The sequence below is a fragment of the Hyperolius riggenbachi genome, chromosome 5, assembly GCF_040937935.1.
Source record: "Hyperolius riggenbachi isolate aHypRig1 chromosome 5, aHypRig1.pri, whole genome shotgun sequence".
In the NCBI taxonomy this organism is placed as follows: Eukaryota; Metazoa; Chordata; class Amphibia; order Anura; family Hyperoliidae; genus Hyperolius; species Hyperolius riggenbachi.
In genome coordinates, this window is record NC_090650.1 from 277,601,078 (window position 1) to 277,622,909 (window position 21,832).

Consider the following 21,832-nt stretch of genomic DNA (forward strand, 5'->3'; position numbering starts at 1 on the left):
TTCCACTAACTTTTGACAAAAAATAAAATCTTCTATGAACTCACCATACTCCTAACGGAATACCTTGGGGTGTCTTCTTTCTAAAATGGGGTCATTTGTGGGGTTCCTATACTGCCCTGGCATTTTAGGGGCCCTAAACCGTGAGGAGTAGTCTTGAAACGAAATTTCTCAAAATGACCTGTGAAATTCTAAAGGTACTCATTGGACTTTGGGCCCTTTAGCGCAGTTAGGGTGCAAAAAAGTGCCACACATGTGGTATCGCCGTACTCAGGAGAAGTAGTACAATGTGTTTTGGGGTGTATTTTTACACATACCCATGCTGGGTGGGAGAAATACCTCTGTAAATGGACAATTGTGTGTAAAAAAATCAAAAGATTGTCATTTACAGAGGTATTTCTCCCACCCAGCATGGGTATGTGTAAAAATACACCCCAAAACACATTATACTACTTCTCCCGAGTACGGCGATACCACATGTGTGGCACTTTTTTGCACCCTAACTGCACTAAGGGGCCCAAAGTGCAATGAGTACCTTTAGGATTTCACAGGTCATTTTTGTTTCAAGACTACTCCTCACGGTTTAGGGCCCCTAAAATGCCAGGGCAGTATAGGAACCCCACTAATGACCCCATTTTAGAAAGAAGACACCCCAAGGTATTCCGTTAGGAGTATGGTGAGTTCATAGAAGTTTTTATTTTTTTGTCACAAGTTAGCGGAAATTGATTTTAATAGTTTTTTTTCACAAAGTGTCATTTTCCGCTAACTTGTGACAAAAAATAAAATCTTCTATGAACTCACCATACTCCGTACGGAATACCTTTGGGTGTCTTCTTTCTAGAATGGGGTCATTTGTGGGGTTCCTATACTGCCCTGGCATTTTAGGGGCCCTAAACCGTGAGGAGTAGTCTTGAAACCAAATGTCGCAAAATGACCTGTGAAATCCTAAAGGTACTCATTGGACTTTGGGCCCCTTAGCGTACTTAGGGTGTAAAAAAGTGTCACACATGTGGTACCGCCGTACTCAGGAGAAGTAGTATAATGCGTTTTGGGGTGTATTTTTACACATACCCATGCTAAGTGGGAGAAATATCTCTGTAAATGACAATTGTTTGATTTTTTTACACACAATTGTCCATTTACATAGAAATTTCTCCCATCCAGCATGGGTATGTGTAAAAATACACCCCAAAACACATTATACTACTTTTCCTGAGTACAGCGGTACCACATGTGTGACAATTTTTGCAGCCTAGGTGCGCTAAGGGGCCCAACGTCCTATTCACAGGTCATTTTGAAGCATTTGTTTTCTAGACTACTCCTCGCGGTTTAGGGCCCCTAAAATGCCAGGGCAGTATAGGAACCCCACAAGTGACCCCATTTTAGAAAGAAGACACCCCAAGGTATTCCGTTAGGTGTATGGCGAGTTCATAGAAGATTTTATTTTTTGTCACAAGTTAGTGAAAAATGACTTTGTGAAAAAAAACCAATAAAAATTAATTTCCGCTAACTTTTGACAAAAATAAAATCTTCTATGAACTCGTCATACACCTAACAGAATACCTTGGGGTGTCTTTTTTTCTAAAATAGGGTCACTTGTGGGGTTCCTATACCGCCCTGGCATTTTACAGGCCCAAAACCGTGAGTAGTCTGGAAACCAAATGTCTCAAAATGACTGTTCAGGGGTATAAGCATCTGCAAATTTTGATGACAGGTGGTCTATGAGGGGGCGAATTTTGTGGAACCGGTCATAAGCAGGGTGGCCTTTTAGATGACAGGTTGTATTGGGCCTGATCTGATGGATAGGAGTGCTAGGGGGGTGACAGGAGGTGATTGATGGGTGTCTCAGGGGGTGGTTAGAGGGGAAAATAGATGCAATCAATGCACTGGGGAGGTGATCGGAAGGGGGTCTGAGGGGGATCTGAGGGATTGGCCGAGTGATCAGGAGCCCACACGGGGCAAATTGGGGCCTGATCTGATGGGTAGGTGTGCTAGGGGGTGACAGGAGGTGATTGATGGGTGTCTCAAGGTGTGATTAGAGGGGGGAATAGATGCAAGCAATGCACTGGCGAGGTGATCAGGGCTGGGGTCTGAGGGCATTCTGAGGGTGTGGGCGGGTGATTGAGTGCCCTAGGGGCAGATAGGGGTCTAATCTGATAGGTAGCAGTGACAGGGGGTGATTGATGGGTAATTAGTGGGTGTTTAGGGTAGAGAATAGATGGAAACACTGCGCTTGGGTGGTGATCTGATGTCGGATCTGCGGGCGATCTATTGGTGTGGGTGGGTGATCAGTTTGCCCGCAAGGGGCAGGTTAGGGGCTGATTGATGGGTGGCAGTGACAGCGGGTGGTTGATGGGTGGAAGTGACAGGGGGTGATTGATGGGTGGCAGTGACAGGGGGTGATTGATGGGTGATTGATAGGTGATTGACAGGTAATCAGTGGGTTATTACAGGGGAGAACAGATGTAAATATTGCACTGGCGAATTGATAAGGGGGGGTCTGAGGGCAATCTGAGCGTGTAGGCGGGCGATTGGGTGCCCGCAAGGGGCAGATTAGGGTCTGATCTGATGGGTAACAGTGACAGGTGGTGATAGGGGGTGATTGATGGGTAATTAGTGGGTGTTTAGAGGAGAGAATAGATGTAAACGCTGCGCTTGGGTGGTGATCTGATGTCGGATCTGCGGGCGATCTATTGGTGTGGGTGGGTGATCAGATTGCCCGCAAGGGGCAGGTTAGGGGCTGATTGATGGGTGGCAGTGACAGGGGGTGATTGATGGGTGATAGGTGATTGGCAGGTGATTGACAGGTGATCAGTGGGTTATTACAGGGAAGAACAGATGTAATTAATGCACTGGTGAATTGATAAGGGGGGGTCAGAGGGCAATCTGAGCGTGTGGGCGGGTGATTGGGTGCCCGCAAGGGGCAGATTAGGGTCTGATCTGATAGGTAAAAGTGACAGGTGGTGATAGGGGGTGATTGATGGGTGATTGATGGGTAATTAGTGTGTGTTTAGAGGAGAGAATAGATGTAAACAATGGATTTGGGAGGTGATCTGATGTCGGATCTGCGGGCGATCTATTGGTGTGGGGGGGTGATCAGATTGCCCGCAAGGGGCAGGTTAGGGGCTGGCTGATGGGTGGCAGTGACAGGGGGTGATTGACGGGTGATTGATGGGTGATTGACAGGTGATTGACAGGTGATTGACAGGTGATTGACAGGTGATCAGGGGGATAGATGCATACAGTAAACAGGGGGGGTGGTCTGGGGGGGGGGGTCTGGGGAGAATCTGAGGGGTGGGGGGTGATCAGGAGGGGGCAGGGAGCAGGGTGGGGGATAAAAAAAAAAATAGCGTTGACAGATAGTGACAGGGAGTGATTGATGGGTGATTAGGGGGGTGATTGGGTGCAAACAGGGGTCTGGGGGGTGGGCAGGGGGGGGTCTGATGGGTGCTGTGGGCGATCTGGGGCAGGGGGGGGGGAAAAATCAGTGTGCTTGGTGCAGACTAGGGTGGCTGCAGCCTGCCCTGGTGGTCCCTCGGACACTGGGACCACCAGGGCAGGAGGCAGCCTGTATAATACACTTTGTAAACATTACAAAGTGTATTATACACTTTGTATGCGGCGATCGCGGGGTTAACATCCCGCCGGCGCTTCCGTATGGCCGGCGGGATGTTGCGGCGGGTGAGCGGCGCCAGGCGGAGGCGGAGGATCGCGTCACTGATGACGCGATCGCTCCGCCCATGCCCCTACAAGGACCGCCGCCAATTGTCAATACGGCGGTCCTTGCGGGGTGCACTTCCCGGCCGCCAATTGTACATACGGCGGTCGGGAAGTGGTTAAAACTCTGTGGAGACAGAAAGTTACTTCTGCAAGCCACTAAAGGCGGTGAGGGGCAAAATGTATTGACTCAGCCACTGTTGGGCTTGTCTGCAATAGTTTCTTTGGATAGTGAGTTTAACAGGAGATATGGAATAGCAGTGATTGTTGAACTCTGCAAACTAAAAAAAATGAGGCACTGCTTTAAAAACAGTAAAAGATACTTACCTCAGTAGAGGAAAGCCACTAGATAATCCAGAGGCTTCCCACGTCCTTAAGTTTGTGTTACTAAAGGAAGGGTTAGTTGAATACAAATTTAAACTGGACACTAACTTTATAAATGCCACTTGCGTTTATACTGCACAGGTGAAGCCTTTACCACACCAACACACATTTGGGACCAGCCTGTTAAAAGATCATTCAATATAGATCATTGGCAAGCTGTGGGTGCAGTTTTCAATGATCTCATGAACAAACAAACCTGTTTGTTCATGCCAGGGGCGTAACTAGACATCACTGGGCCCCCCTGCGAAACTTTGGAAGCCTCCCCCCTCCCCCCCTTGCTTTCTGCACAGGAAAAGGACCAATGTGTTTTCTCCATGCAGAGAAAAATACTTAGACTTAAAGGACTTCCGAGGCCAAAATTAATAAAATCACACTATACCTTTTTTTTGCAGAATCCACGGAGGACGTCCTGCCCGTCCTCCGCTCTGTTCCGCCATCAATGCACGTCTTATTGTTCCCCTACGGCTCGGCCCGACCCCACCGAACGGGTCGCATGGATGCCACCTCTAATATGGCCGCCGCCTTGCTCCGCGGCTGCGCAGTACGCTTTGTCGCTAGCGCGACTGCGCAGCCTATTGCCCGCCTCCCGCCGCGTACTAGGTCCCGGCATGCTCCCCAAGCGTACGTCGGGCGGGCGCACACAGGCTGCGCAGTCGATCGGCGGCTCGCAGGGTAAATGTAAACACACAGGGAAGATCTTCCCCGGTGTTTACATGTATACGGCGCTGCTGCATAGCAGCGCCGTAGAGGAGATCGGCGATCCCCGGCCTCTGATTGGCCGGGGATCACCGGCATCTGATAGGCTAAAGCCTATCCCATCAGGCGCAGGACGGAAATCCGTCCTGCGCCGCTCACAGGGGGAGGGAGAGGGAGGGAAGGGGAAGGAGGCCAGGAAGCGCTGCGGAGGGGGGCTTTGAAGAGCCCCCCCCCGCAAGCGCAAGCAGCCGGCGGCGATCAGACCCCCCCCAGCAGGACATCCCCCTAGTGGGGAAAAAAGGGGGGAAGTCTGATCGCCCTGGCTGCTAGCTGATCTGTGCTGTGGGCTGGAGAGCCCACGCTGCACAGATCAGCATAAAATAACATGGTGTGGAAGTGGTTAAAGGCTATGTCAGGCAATCTATGCTACCCACAGATCTACTTACCCGGGGCTTCCTCCAGCCCCTTGCAGCCGACAAGGATTTGTCACAGCTCTGCTTCCAGTACATACATACACACACAGCCGTATTAATATACTACATGAGAGCACATGCTATATGGAGGAACAACAATGACATGCTGAACATAAGATATATTCACTGTAACTTTGGCAAAACGTTCAGAATATCACTGATTGATACTGTTATTAGGGGATCGATCTCGGACTCAGTATGAGAGACAACAAGCTCTCAATGAGGCAGCTAGTCAGACATCAATCTTTCCCATTCCACTGTGTCCAGTAATCAGACACCATAAGGTCAGGTCACTAGCCTGTGTGTGATAAGAATCTAGGAATCTCTTCTGATGGAAGGTCTACAACTTTTTTTTCCAACCGTGACTCCTTTGTTTGTAACGTTGTACATGAACTGCTGCAGTGTGAGACAGATGTTTTTTTACGAACCCTAGGGAGCAGGGACAGTGTACAAATTCCAAAGTGTGTATGATTCCTTATCTGTGTGGTGGACACATGCAGTCAACATAACAATGGTACGAGAGTAAAATACATTTTCTCTCCATGCCCTTAGTTGCTTGTCAGTCTCTCAAACTTTTTCCCTCATGGGGCTCCGTGTGGGTTCTGGGCCCCCCTGCGGAGGCATCCCTTGCAGGGTCTATTGTTACGCCCCTAGTACATGCATTTTGATAATAGCATACAGAAGTACAACAAATCCAGATTAGCATGGAAATTCACTTACCAGCAAAAGTGTTATCAAAGTAGTTTTAACCATGTCCTATGTTCTGCCCACGCCTTACATGACTCCTCCTTTTGTAAGATCGATTCATCAGGAGCAGTTTATACCCTTCAAATTCTTTGTACAAACAAGATATAAAGACATTTCAAGAATGTTAAAACTACAAAAAAAATAGAAGGTCTAGCAAAACGCAATATAACATGTTATAAGACTAAACAAGAACTATTATGACATTCCCCAGCATAACCTAAGCACCAGCAGTGCCGAAGTGAAATATGTAAAAGCATTCTGCTACCATGGTGACATGTGTAATTGACGAGTCATGTTGACAAAATTATTTCACATCAGGTGGGCGGAGCTGGAGACGCAAAATATAAAAACTTCTAAAGGCGTAATGCCCTGACCTTGGTTAAATGGCATACCTATGAAAAAGTGGCGGGAGACTTGGGCACAAGATATAGCCGGTATATTGCTAACCCTGGTCCTACAGAACTCCTGGCGGCGTTAATAACTATTCCCTCTCAAGGTCGAAGTGGATGGTAGGGAAGTCCGTAATTCGGCTTCCATCGATTTCTGGCGCCGTTAATTACAGTATTATAAAAGTCACTTCAGCTCTGTCTTCCGACGGTGCCGAAGTTACTCAGTGTGCGCCGCTATAGCCGTAATTCCTATTACGGTCTATGGTGGCGCCGGCTGCGCCCAAACCTCCTGCGCTGGATTCCAAGGGCCTGATTCACAAAGCGGTGCAAACACTTTGCACGCCTGTGAAAAGCCCTTTATCACGTGATCTGAAGGAATTCGCGCCAACTCCCGCGCGCAAAGTTTTGCGCGCGCAGCGCACCGTGCTTCACACGAAGTGCCCATTAAGCCCTATGAGACTTTGCGCGCAAAACTTTGCGCGCGGGAGCTTCGCGCGAGTTAGAGCACAAAGCGGTGATAACTTTGCTAGTGCAAAGGTTATCACGCCTAAAGTCTTTTAGGCGTGATAACTGAGTTATCACCGCTTTGTGAATCAGGCCCCTAGTGTTCGGTTAAATGTACTTTGTACCCCATGAGTCTTTCCGTTATTATTTTTATTGAAAAGCCGTTTTTACAGGAACTGTGATTTTTTTTGTTTGAGGAAAGCTTTATTTGCTGTTTACTATGGACTACTATCAAAATGAGTGAGCAATCAGGATTATGAGAAGAGTGATCTGGAAATTAGAAGGGGCACTTAGAGATTGCTATCACCAATTTAAATTGGGGCTTAGCAGGGAGTGTGTGATCCGTTCTGTAAATCGGAGGGCAACCTTCTCGTAGACAAGTGTTTCTGTTAAAAAGTGCCACATTGTGTAGGTTAGTTTATTTGAAATTCCCTTATATATACTGTCTATCATTAGCAGTTCCCTAAATGTATTGCCATTTCTAAACATGCACTGAGATTTCAATCTGTCTATGCCAAAACTGTTATTCTGAGTATTCTTTTACTGGGCAGAAGAATCCTATAAACACCCCCGGGCTTATGCATGTCACAGGTTGAGTAATGCTTCCCAGGACATGCATTAACCAGGAGCCTCTAGTAGCCAGTGTAGCTCCCATTGCTCTTTTTGACATAGTGTTGATGATGGAGAGAGAGTCTTGCCATGACAGCAGCATCAGGTCTCAACGCTGGTTATAATGATCAAAGCTTGCATGCCGCCAAGCCTTCATCCAACCCTTGGAGCCTGGAAATGGTTTTAATCAAGGCTATACATACAAGGAAAAGCAGCCCTCATATACAGTATGCGATATACCAGGCCAGATGGCCTGGCTTGCTGTAGTGGTATTCAGGCCAGTATAAAACAGCCAGTGGCTATTTTTGAAATGCAAAGAAAGGAAGAGAAAGCAGCAAGTAAAGTTTGGGTGCATAAAGCAAACCACTAATACTAGCAGAACAGCAATTTTGGCAAGCAGTGCGCTGTCAGATGTTTGGGCCTGGTTGTGAACACCAATGGTTCTTTCTTTTCATGCATAAAAGCCTAGGCAGGGCCCGTTAAGTATTTATGATCCTTTCAGATCTTCAAAATTTCCAATACGTCCTAATTGGGTGGTTCTGAATAGCCTTTATGCCCTGGGTGGCCTGCTGAATGCTTATCATCTTTTTATTCAGAAAACAATCTGTGAAACATTAAATCTATGGTCGCAAGGATTCTGAGCATAAAAACTTTACTTTTATATAGTTATAGAGAACAGTCACTGTGGTTCTCAAATGACCCTAATTTCTAAAAACTGTTACATTCAAATTGTACAAGTAAAGAATAATGACCATCTGTCTTTACTGGAGAAAGAAATTCATAAAGTTTCAGATGTAATAAGTGTCTAAAACAAGGGCATCTGCAATCATAAGAGTACAGTTTTTAGCATTTCCATTTGATGCTGTCTGTAGTGTTATTCAAACCTTTAGTGGCTTAAATCATCTTGCCATCTGTTCCATGACATTTGTGTCTCAGTCAATTAAGATCCCCTATTTTCAAGCTGTCTTCATTGTTTAATGTGCAACTTCTATCTAGTTATTTTGCAAGCACCACACGGGAAAAGCTTGCTATCCCTGCTGGAGACCAGCACATACGAGACAGAAGAGAGTAATGACAGCAAGCTTTGCTAAGAGTTTCAGCATGACAAACGCACACAGATACTGATTCCAATTATGAAAGCGGATGGAGAAAAAAGGTGCTGCCTTTGGGAGGCTCCTGTCATATTGACAAGCTAAAGAAGTCACTCATCTCTCTTTAGCACTGTTAACACTGCTTGAAAGTCTTTTTCTAAGGAAGCAATATGTTTAAACATTCATTTCTCTGCCGTGAAGGCTGTAACGTGTATATTCCGGTTATTCATGTCATTGCAACAATTACTGTTGCTGCGGAATAAAATCACTACCATGTGCAAATGTTACACATCAGCTGATGAAATATAACGTTAACATTGACAGATATTAACTGTAACACACCAGCACCGATTACTGCTTTTCCTGTGGCTCTTGCTACAAAATGTTGGTTCTAAGACTACTATGAAAAGAGGGTTCTACTGTATATACTATTTTGGTAGTGTAAGATCCGGTGGGCGCTCATGGCCGCGGAACGCTGAGACCTATGCATGGCGCTCAGCTCCCATTGGATAAGCAGCAGGCGCGCTCTCAGTATGCACTCCGCCGCTGTAAACATTAACCACGTGTGTGCATTGCGTGTCAGCCTCCCTGCTGACACGCTCTCTGTTGATTGGTTCCTTTGGATTCCTTTACTTTCTGATTGGTTAGTCCTTGTATAAATGAAAGGTGAGCGCCCTCTGTCATGGCCCGTGATAGCCAATGCTGGGCTTGTTGCTGAGACTGCGCTCACACCAAGTTGCCTGTCTTGCTGCCGACTTCTGTCTGTCTCTTGACTAAGCTTCTTATAGATTGCCTTATCATTGCCGACCTCTGCCTGTACCTGACCACGCTTCTCTATTGGATTACCCGTTGCCGACTCAGCTAGTACCCAGATTCCCCTGACTGCCGCCTGGACTGACCACTGCTTGTAAAAGGACTTCAATGAACTCTGCCCGGACTGACTCTGGCCTGTTTGACCACGCATCTGTATAGTGATTATACTTCAGCCCCAACCTGCTATCTTGTCATCATCTGGATTGCCTCAGCCTATAGGCCTCAGGTGACTATTAAGTATATTGTGTTTGCATTGCTCATTGATGTGTTTGGTGATTGCTGTCTGTCAGTTTGTATGCTACATCTGCCTGCAGGGTATTGTAGTTTGTATCAGGCAGGAGTTTCCGCAGGCGTTAGGGCTGGGCTATAGGTCAGTCACATGGGTATACAGCCTGACTCATAGCAGGTGACCAGACAAGCCTGACAGGTACATGGAGTTTGGAAGATAATACAGGAAGGTATATGGGTGGATTGCCTAACTTTGTCTCAAGCTGGAGAACACAGGCAATCCAGCAAACATGAACTTAGTATTTCTGCGGTGGAAATCACATGCATACACCCACAGCCAGCACCTATTTTCAATAAATTAATAGTAACAGTGTTAACAAAGAAACCATCTTCCCTCATATGTCAGTAAATATTGCCAAAGTGAAGCTTCTAAGGTCAGAAATAGTAACGAGGTTTGATGATGGTTAAGGCTTGTTGTTGACAGAGTAGGTCAATGATAGGCAACTAACTGGGTCTAGAGAGCCTCAACCTTGGCCCCAACATCACTAGAGGCCCACAAGGTAGGACAACAAAGGTTTACAAAGCATACTTCAAACTGACCATATCTGATCCTCCAGTCCTGACCTTCTGACTAAAAACCTTTTAATTACCCGTATTTCGCGCCGTATAAGACGCTCCGGAATATAAGACGCACCTAGGTTTAGAGGGCAAAAACCAGGGGAAAAAAAATATACATACTAAACCTGATGCGTCCATGTTCCAGGAGCGTCTTGTACATGTTCAAGCCCAAATGGTGTCCTCGTGTCTCCCCATGTGTCCTGATGTGTGCTCCTGTGTTCCCCCATATGTCCTCCTGTGTCACCCATGTTTGCCCCATATGTCCAATATGTCTCCCCATGTGCCCAGTGTGCCTCCCCATGTGCCCAGTGGGCCTCCCCATGTGCCCAGTGGGCCTCCCCATGTCCTCAGTGTGCCTCCCCATGTCCCCAGTGTGCCTCCCCATGTCCCCAGTGTGCCTCCCCATGTCCCCAGTGTGCCTCCATGTCCCCAGTGTGCCTCCATGTCCCCAGTGTGCCTCCATGTCCCCAGTGTGCCTCCCCATGTACCCAGTGTGCCTCCATGTCCCCAGTGTGCCTCCATGTGCCCAGTGTGCCTCCATGTGCCCAGTGTGCCTCCATGTCCCCAGTGTGCCTCCCATACATTCCCCCTATCTCCTTCATGTGGTCTCCTGGTCCCCGTGCTGCAGTACATGGCCGCAACTTACCTAGTCAATGCTCCCGCGGCGATGTCCGACCTCTGCGCTCCCCCCCGCTAGCCTCCTCTCCCTCCCCCTCGTCTCTCCTGGCCCCCCCTGTGCTGTAATGTGTGGCGGCAGCTTACCTTCCAAGCGCCTGTGGTGAATGCAGACATCGGTCTCCACGCTACTTCTCGCTCTTGTGTCCGGCTTGTACTGATGACGTCAGTACAAGCCAGACACAAGAGCGAGAAGTAGCGTGGAGACCGATGTCTGCATTCACCGCGGGCGCTTGGAAGGTAAGCTGCCGCCATACATTACAGCACAGGGGGGGCCAGGAGAGACGAGGGGGAGGGAGAGGAGGCTAGCGGGGGGGGGGCGCAGAGGTCGGACATCGCCGCGGGAGCATTGACTAGGTAAGTTGCGGCCATGTACTGCAGCACGGGGACCAGGAGTCGCAAGGGGGAAGTGGACACAAAGGCAGGGAATCCCCAACATGGCGGCGGGTCGGCGGTTTATATCAGCGGGCGTTCGGAAGTTGGGGATTCCCTGCCTTTGCCGTATAAGACGCAGGGACTTTTTCTCCCCATTTTGGGGGGAGAAAAAGTGCGTCTTATACGGCGGAAAATACGGTATCATTTGGCTTTGGGTCTTATACAGAGTTGAGCAACAGGGGTGTTGGCTGAAGCACTAATTACTACATATTTTCGAGTGACTGGGACTGAGGCATATCTAGCAAACCTTTGATGGGACCCTCATTCCCTCCACTGAATTCAGTCATCCTGGGGGCGGGGATTTGCACACAACATTGTCTAACACAGGCATCCATGTAGCTTGTTGATTTCAGACTGGCCTATCTAGTGTGTCTACAAAATCACCAAACAATTGTACCATGTCATATCACTAGGAGACCAAACCTACTACCCCACTAACAGCAGGCAACAAGCTCAGCCGTGGACTTTGACCAATCATCCGCACAGTTCTACATGAGAGGAAGGAGGCAATGAGTTTATCCATCTTACAGTGGCTTGCAAAAGTATTCAGCCCCCTTGAAGTTTTCCATATTTTGTCACATTACTGCCACAAACATGAATCAATTTTATTGGAATTCCACATGACAGACCAATACAAAGTGGTGTACACGTGAGAATTGGAACGAAAATTATACATGATTCCAAACATTTTTTTACAAATAAATAACTTCAAAGTGGGGTGTGCGTAATTATACAGCCCCCTTAGTCAATACTTTGTAGAACCACCTTTTTCTGCAATCACAGCTGCCAGTCTTAGGGTATGTCTCTACCAGCTTTGCACATCTAGAGATTGAAATCCTTGCCCATTCTTCTTTGTAAAACAGCTCCAGGTCAGTCAGATTAGATGGACAGCGTTTGTGAACAGTAGTTTTCACATCTTGCCACAGATTCTCGATTGGATTTAGATATGGACTTTGACTGGGCCATTCTAACACTTGGATATGCTTTGTTTTAAACCATTCCATTGTTGCCCTGGCTTTATGTTTAGGGTCGTTGTCCTGCTGGAAGGTGAACCTCCGCCCCAGTCTCAAGTCTTTTGCAGACTCCAAGAGGTTTTCTTCCAATATTGCCCTGTATTTGGCTCCATCCATCTTCCCATCAACTCTTACCAGCTTTCCTGTCCCTGCTGAAGAGAATCACCCCCAGAGCATGATGCTGCCACCACCATATTTGACAGTGGGGATGGTGTGTTTAGAGTGATGTGCAGTGTTAGTTTTCTGCCACACATAGCGTTTTGCATTTTGGCCAAAAAGTTCCATTTTGGTCTCATCGGACCAGAGCACCTTCTTCCACATGTTTGCTGTGTCCCCCACATGGCTTGTGGCAAACTGCAAACGGGACTTCTTATGCTTTTCTGTTACAATGGCTTTCTTTTTGCCACTCTTCCATAAAGGTCAACTTTGTGCAGTGCACGACTAATAGTTGTCCTATGGTCAGATTCCCCCACCTGAGCTGTAGATCTCTGCAGCTCGTCCAGAGTCAGCATGGGCCTCTTGACTGCATTTTTGATCAGTGCTCTCCTTGTTCGGCCTGTGAGTTTAGGTGGACGGCCTTGTCTTGGTAGGTTTACAGTTGTGCCATACTCCTTCCATTTCTGAATGATCTCTTGAACAGTACTCCGTGGGATGTTCAAGGCTTTGGAAATCTTTTTGTAGCCTAAGCCTGCTTTAAATTTCTCAATAACTTTATCCCTGACTTGTCTGATGTGTTCTTTGGACTTCATGGTGTTGTTGCTCCCAATATTCTCTTAGACAACCTCTGAGGCCGTCACAGAGCTGTATTTGGCCTGACATTAGATTACACACAGGTGCACTCTATTTAGTCATTAGCACTCATCAGGCAATGCCTATGGGCAACTGACTGCACTCAGATCAAAGGGGGCTGAATAATTACGCACACCCCACTTTGCAGTTATTTATTTGTAAAAAATGTTTGGAATCATGTATGATTTTCGTTCCACTTCTCACGTGTACACCACTTTGTATTGGTCTTTCACGTGGAATTCCAATAAAACTGATTCATGTTTGTGGCAGTAATGTGACAAAATGTGGAAAACTTCAAGGGGGCCAAATACTTTTGCAAGCCACTGTATATGCCTGACTATGTGGATCAATATGTGTATTTTTATGACATTGGACTATATAAGGTATGTTTTTAACTTTTGAAGAGTACTTAGCCTGTGTTCTCTGTATGGAAGAACACTTCTTGCTCTTGACTCGCTAATTGGCTTGCAAATATAGTTTTCTCCATTCTGCTGATATGTGTGTGCTGATTGCTGTCTTATGACTATAGGTTTACTGGGATGCATTGTTCTCATCTGCCAAACTGGATATACGGAAGTCATCCACTTCATCCACAAAATCAATTCTTTATTAAAATATGAGCCACATTAAGGATCACACCACCAAACTTACATGTTTCATACTGATGGTTGATATGTAATCAAACTATTATTAAGGAGTATGATTAAAGGGAACCTAAACTGAGAAGTATATGGATTTTTCCTTTAAAAATAATACCAGTTGCCTGACTCCCCTGCTGATCCTGTGTCTCTAATACTTTTAGCCACAGCCCCTGAACAGGCATGCAGATCAGGTGCTCTGACTGAAGTCAGACTGAATTAGCTGCATGCTTGTTTCAGGTGTGTGATTCAGCCACTACTGCAGCAAAAGAGATCATCAGGAGTGCCAAGCAACTGGTATTGTTTAAAAGGAAACATCCATATCCATCTCTGTTAAGGTTCCCTTAAAGGGAAGGTTCAAGCAAAATAAAAAAATGAGTTTCACTTACCTGGGGCTTCTGCCAGCCCCATGCAGCCATCCTGTGCCCTCGTAGTCACTCACTGCTGCTCCAGTCCCCCGCTGGCAGCTTGCTGACCTCAGAGGTCGGCGGGACGCATTGCGTACATTTTTACGCATTCCCGCTAGTGCAGGAACATTAACACATACATTTTTACGCGTTACTGGTTCAATGCGTACATTTTTACGCATTGAACCTGTAATGCGTAAAAATGTATGTGTTAATGTTCCTGCACTAGCGGGAATGCGTAAAAATGTACGCAATGCGTCCCGCCGACCTCCGAGGTCGGCAAGCTGCCAGCGGGGGACTGGAGCAGCAGTGAGTGACTACGAGGGCACAGGATGGCTGCATGGGGCTGGTAGAAGCCCCAGGTAAGTGAAACTCATTTTTTTATTTTGCTTGGACATTCCCTTTAAAGGGAACACATAAGCATGAAGGTTTTATTTTTGATGAGGTATGTATTTTATCAAAAGGATGTACTGTATCTTTTGGTCACAGTTGTTACCTTCGGTATAGCTGTTTTGATGGAGAACAAGAAGCATCTTGCACCAAACTTCAGTGTGGCTTTAGAGCTGTGGTTGAGCTTCAGTGTCTTTAAGTACTCCTCTTCCTTCACTCACATATTTCTCTGAGCGCTGACCTTTAACTGTATTAATAAATAAAGAAATACATTTATATACACACACCCACACACACAACAGTAAAGCAGAGCACACTATACCTACTCTACTATTCTGCAATACACTATATCATCACCCTATCATGTGAAATGTATTGAACCTCCACAGAGGAATACTTCTGCGTGTTGATATGCTACAATGAAGAAGATGAGAGGGCTCGATACTGGATTATGTATTTGTGATCCGTTGCAGCTGCTCTACATATTCAAATACGAATAGATAAGAGAGGCAGGCCCAGAGCACTTCTTACTGGGGGTGGGGGGGACAGATAACTGACCACACTTCTAACTGGGGTCAAATACAGGATGCACTTCTTACCTGCTGTGCTTAAAGTGAACCAGAGACGAAGCACCCTCATGTATTTTACCATATATATCAGTGGGAACATTAAAGAAAACACCTACCCTGTTTTCTGTTTCATCCTTCACTGCTCAGCTTGCTTATTATCAGCACTGCTCAGCTTGCTTATTATCAGCACTGATAAAATCCCTGACTGAGCATTCAGTCTGGCTCTGCTCAGGAATCATTATAGCTGAGTCATTATAGCAGAGCCAGAAGGGGGCAGGCTTGGGCTTGAAAAGATATCAGAGAAGACAGAGTCAGCTATAATGATTCCTGAGCAAAGCCAGACTGAATGCTCAGTCAGGGATTTTATCAGTTCTGATTAGAAGCAGGTTGAGCAGTGAAGAATGAAACAGAGAGCAGGGTAGGTGTTTTCTCTAATGTTCCCACTGATATATGTGGTAAAATACATGAGGGTGCTTTGTCTCTGGTTCACTTTAAACTGTGTGTTCGTATTTATCAATTAATCAGCCACAACAATAAAATCATCACAAGTCAAGGGGTGGGATACATTAAACTGCAAGTGAATAGTCAGTTCTTGAAGGTAATTTGTTGGAAGCAGAAAAAAATGGGCAAGCATAAAGATCTACAACTATGACAGAATCCAAATTGTGGTGACTGAACAGCTGAATTTGTACATTCCAAAGCCACATGTCTCATGGAGTGTTCTTGGTATGTAGTGTTTAGAGCCCCCACACCACTAAACTGACAGCAGGGTCACATGTGTATTGATTTACATGGAGAGTGAAAGCTATCCGGCCTGGTCCAGTCCCACATAAGAGCTACTGTAGTATAAATTGCTGAAAAACATACAGTAATGTTGGCCAAGAAAGAATGGTATCAGAAAACACAGTGCTCTGCATCCTGCTCCAGAGTGCACTGCACCAGCCAGAGTGCCCATGCTGACCCCTGGAAAGCATGAACATGTCAGATCTGGACCATGAAGCAACAGAAGATGGTAGCCTGATCTAAAGAACCACATTTTCTTTGACTTCTCATTTCCCCCGGGGGCATCGTAGTGTAGTGAATGGCATTATCCTTTCAATTCTAGGGTTTCGGGTTTGAACTTGAGCCAGGACTTTGTATGTTCTTCTTGTGTTTCTGTAAGTATCCTATGGGCTTTTTCTAAAACAAAACTGGTAAGTTAAAGGGACTCCAAGTAGTGCAGTAACTATGGAAACATGCATACCATTTTAAAGCTCTCTTTCTCCTCTTTCCAATTATATATAAACCGCCACCCTACGCCTTTTAGTTTTCGCTATTTTTGCGATCAAAATCGCGGCCGCCATCTTGGATTCCTTATTCAGCATTGTATGACACAGGACGACACTTTCCCCAGTGTCGGCAGCTCCATTCAGCACAATGCAGTGAAATACAAGGAACCCAGGGGGGTATAATTACAAACATCATGCTGGTAGGTGTGAGGATATAATTAATTAGTTGTGGGTATGCTTAAAGGCATACCCACAGGCACTGCTCGGAGTCCCTTTAATTGGTTCTCCCCAAAAGCTGACCTTAGACTATGGTAGGGATATCAGACTATGATATCGGAAGGGAAGGTCCCCTCCTGCTTCAAAAGGTCATCAATCATACCAGTCCCCAAAAAAACAGGGAACACGGAGCTCAACAACTTCAGACCTGTAGCCCTGACCCCCATCATCATGAAAGTATTCGAGAGGCTGGTGCTGGCCCACCTGAAGCACTCCACCAGCTCCCTCCTTGAACCACACTAGTTTGCCTACAGGGAAAACCGATCAGTAGACGATGCCATCAATGTCAGCCTGGAATACATCTCGGAACACCTCGACAGACCAGGGGCCTACGTTAGGGTCCTATTCCTGGACTTCAGCTCGGCCTTCAACACCATCTGTCTGGACATTCTGATCGACAACCTTGCACATCTTGGGTCAGACTCCCTTCTCTGCAGGTGGGTAAAGGACTTTCTCTCCAACAGAACACAACGGGTCAAGCTTGGCAGTCACATCTCCAGCGAGAGAACCACCAACGTTGGTGCACCGCAGGAATGCGTGCTGTCTCCATTCCTGTTCTCTCTGTATACTAACAACTGCACCTCGGCCTCCGACTCTGTCAAAGTTATCAAATTTGCAGACGATACCATGCTTATCGGCCTCATCGACAGAAACGGGGAGGATGCTTATCGAAATGAAGTTACGAAGATCTGTAATTGGTGCAAGGACAACAATCTCGTTCTCAATACTGCAAAGACCGTTGAACTGATCGTGGACTTCCGGAAACTCCACCCTGCCCCCCTACCTGTGTTCATCAATGGGTCCGAGGTCTCCAGAGTTCAAAGCGTACGGTTCCTATGCACAATCTTAACAAGCGACCTCAAATGGGGACAGAGCACTACCAGAACTCAGAAGAAAGCACAGCAGCGGTTATTCTTCTTACGCCAATTGAAGAAATTCGGCATGTCACGGGAACTGCTTACCAGCTTTTACACCGCGACCATCGAATCCATCCTCTGCTGCTCCATCATCGTCTGGTATGCAGGAGCAACCGCCAAAGACAAATACAAACTCCACCGAGTGATAAATGCAGCAGAAAAGATTATCGGCGCCCACCTGCCCTCGCTAGATCTCCTCTACTCCACGAGGATGAAGACAAGGGCCTCCAAGATCTTACTCGACCCCTCCCACCCGGGCAGACGCTACTTCGAGACCCTTCCACTGGGACGCCGTTTCAGATCCATCCCCTCCAAAACCACTAGGCGCATGAACACCTTCTTCCCCCAAGCAGTTCTCCTGTTGAACTCACTGAACTCAGGACGCTCTGGCCCCCAGAGCAACCCTCTATCACAGCTGTAAACTCTGATAAGAAACATGGACTGTCACACCTGTAAATTCTGACCTCCTAAGACTCTAATCGTTGCTCTATACGTTTGCTGTTTGTTGTTATATGTTCCTGAACTGCCATTTGCCATGTGAACCACAAGCAATTCCGGGCACACCTAGCGGTGTGCTTGGCGATAATAAAGATGATTCTGATTCTGATTGTAGATTAGATTGTGAGCCTCTTTGAGGAACAGTTATTGACATAACTGTACTATTTAAAGTGCTGCGGAAGTTGTTGAAGCTATATAAACACATAAATAATAATAATAATAATAATAATAGAATTGCTTGGTCTACACACTGTTTAAATCTTTGCACTCCTTAGAACACTGGACTGTATACAACAAGTTTCTCTGACTGTGGTTGGGTGTTGGAACCTCAGATTGTATACGTTCCTCTTTCAGTGTTAAGGTGGACACACAACCTTACACGTTTTTAAATATCTGTTCATTTCAAGAATAGCAATCAAAAACAGCACCTAAAAGATAATCAGTTATGGCATTGCACAAAACTCTTAACCAGTGTAATTAAAGGACAACTGAAGCAAGAGGGATACGAAGGCTGCCACATTTATTTACTTTTTGGCAATACTAGTCATCTGGCTATCCTGCTGATCCTCTGTGACTAATAATTTTGGCCATAGACCTTGAACAAGCATGCAGCACATCAGGTGTTTCTGACATTATTGTCAGATCTGACAAGATTAGCTGCATGCTTATTTCTGGTGTTATTCAGACACTACTGCAGCCAAATAGATCAGCAGGGTTGCCAGGCAACTGGTACTGTTTTAAAGGAAATAAATATGGCAGCCTCCATATACCTTTCATTTCAGTTGTCCTTTAACTACTTGGGGACCGCCTAACGCTGATGGGCGCGGCCGCAGCCTAACACCAATTGGCGTCAATGATGTTATCAATGATGTAAAATATATGTCTCTATTATGATTTCTCCTGTTATTGTATTTTCTCTATTTTATTTAAGTGAAAGCCATGCATATTGTATATTAGCAGTGAACCCAATTTGTTTAAATTATTACTTCATTAATCTAAAAGGTCTTTTTTTTCTTTATTTACACAATTATGTAAACAGATTTGTGTTGCAAAATTTTTTCCACCAATTTGCTGCAGTTCCTATGTCAAAACACTCTGTTTATATGCAGAGATGAGTGGACAATGTAGGATAGAGAAGAATGGAAGGAAACAGCTTTGTAGAACTGTTGCCTTGTAGCTTTAAAGGAAACCTAAACCCCCCCCCCCCCCCCCCCCCCAAAAAAAATGAGTTTCACTTACCTGGGGCTTCTACCAGCCCCCTGCAGCCATCCTGTGCCCTCGACGTCAGTCACGTCTCCTCCAGTTCCCCAGCTGTTAGCTAGTTTCATTTTTCGGTGTAGGTGCAACACGTACAAAGATACGCGTTCACGTCTGCACCAGAGGTAACGCATGCAAAGGTATGTGTAGCAGCCCGCCAATTCCGAGTCAGCAAAAATGAAACTAGCTGGCGGCGGCGACCGGAGCAGCAGTGAGTGACTACGAGGGCACAGGATGGCTGCAGGGGGCTGGTAGAAGCCCCAGGTAAGAACTCAACTTTTGCATTTATCCAAGGCAATGACATGATCTGCATGGAATATTAATGTTTTACATGATCGTACACCTGTACTCATGCCACGAGATCGCGGAAATGATCATTCGTCGCTCAAAAAAAATTGCTGGTCATTGGAAAAATCGTTGGGGAAATTTCCAGGTAGGTACAGGCCTTTAAAGTTATGGATTTATCTCGGGCAATGACATCACCTGTATGGAATATTAAACTTTTACCTATATTTACGCAAGCTCGTTCAAGTTGTGTAGGTTTCTTTCCACATTTTAAAAATAGTGATGGTCATGTCTGGGAGAACTCATGGAGAAGCATGTGATTTTTTGATCAGCTGACACATTTGCAAAACTGGGATTTGCTGTGATTACATACTGTTTTAGCACATTATCATGACAAGCAAATCAGAGACTTACATATCTATCATCTGACCAAACTGATGCTTCTCCATGAGTTCTCCTAGACACATCTATCTCTACCCAAAAATAGTGATGGCAATTGGTGGCTGTGTTAGCACTGGAAATAAACAACGCTCTCTACAACTGTTATTAGCTTATTTTTTCTGCTTATTAAATGGGACCTGATAAGGCAGGAAATCAATGTTTGTATTCTAAATTACACTGGAGAAATGTATTGTGCAGTGTCAAAGCTGCATATTTTCTAGATGCTATATCAAGACAAAGGCAGAGTTTTGTAACATATCTTGTTTAACAAAGTGGAGCTCATTTCATTATGCGTACAAGAAAAACACATTTAAACAATGCTATCCAACAACCTATTGCAAAATGAGTTGCCCTCTTAGTTGTTTCTTCAACTAAATGACTAAGTGAAATTCATAATGTTACTTAGCTGATCACTCAAAACCTTGCTATTTATAAATCCTTACTATGAGAATGGAGAAGACATCACAACAGTTCTTCAGTAATGCCATACTTCGACTGGGGGATTCTGGAAGAGATAAGAAAAGAGATAAGAAAAAAGTTGAAATGTATTAGTCTAGAAAGGGTTCCAGAGCAATTTCTAAATCCCTGGGACTCCTCTGAACTATGGCGTAATCCACTAACTTCATATAAGAGGCTTGGAACAGTGGCAAATGTTTCCAGGAGTGAGCAGTTTGGCAAAATTACTACAAAGGAGCAGCGCCAACTCAGTTTCCTAAAACATGAAAATCACTTCCAGGCTACTCTAGCCTCATCCAAAGCAAACCTTCATAACACTACACAAAGAAAGAGACAAAAATGAGAGTGTAGCAGAATGGAAATCAATGCAACATAAGAGTATCATCACATTTGTAGGAAAAAACACCTGGGTATTTACAAAGCATTTTAAGCTAGTATTCTATGGGGATACAAGTCAAAGGAATTCACTAACCTATGTTAACCACTTCCCATCCTGCATACAGTATATTCACGTCGTCTTAAGTGGCTCCTGAAAGCCACACGATGTGAATATAAGTTATTGCACTTTAATGAGCACAGTGTGCGTGCTAGCACGCACCTGGGCTCATTAACATCCATTATGCATCCTACACTAATCAAGGATCCCCTTCCTGATGTCTGATCCTCCCACCCCCCACCCGATCCCCTGTACTGAGCCACCTGCCCCCCTTCTTCCCATATGCTGCGATCGGGACACAGGCAGGATTAGCAGCTGTAAACAACATACCTCACCTCGTTCCAGCGCGATCAGCCTCCCCTCCGTGCATCACCGCTGCCTGTGTCACTATGCTGAATGGATCGGGTCCCGGCTTGATGACGTCATTAAGCCGGGACCCGATCCGTTCAGCATAATGACACTGGCAGCGGTGATGCATGGAGGGGAGGCTGATCGCGCTGGAACGAGGTGAGGTATGTTGTTTACATGCTGCTAATCCTGCCTGCTGCCCAATCGCTGCATGGGGTTTTTTTTGGGAGAGGGTGTTATGTGTACATTACATTGCAGCCCATCTAGCTAGGGGATTTAAAGGGCACACCTACCATTAATGGGGGAGGGGGGCATAGAGGCACACCTGGCCATCTATGGGGCAAAGCAGCATACCTGGCTAGCTATGGGGGTGGGGGGAGCAAAGGGGCACTCCTGGCTATCTATGTGCAGGGGGGGGGGGGGAATAAATCTGCACACCAGGCTGTCCATGGCAGGGTCAAAAGGGCA

The 21,832-nt window shown here is 46.0% G+C and overlaps 1 long non-coding RNA gene across 2 annotated transcripts in view; it reads right to left on the bottom strand.

The window, feature by feature from the left end:
* Window positions 1-21,832, bottom strand: part of LOC137518745 (uncharacterized) — an 86,761-nt gene that overhangs the window by 37,847 nt on the left and 27,082 nt on the right. For both annotated transcript variants that reach the window (XR_011020887.1, XR_011020886.1), the window contains exons 2-4: window positions 20,568-20,629; window positions 14,720-14,860; window positions 5,988-6,101 (exon numbers count right to left, since the gene is read on the bottom strand). This is a non-coding gene — a long non-coding RNA (uncharacterized lncRNA). The remainder of the gene's footprint in view (window positions 1-5,987; window positions 6,102-14,719; window positions 14,861-20,567; window positions 20,630-21,832) is intronic.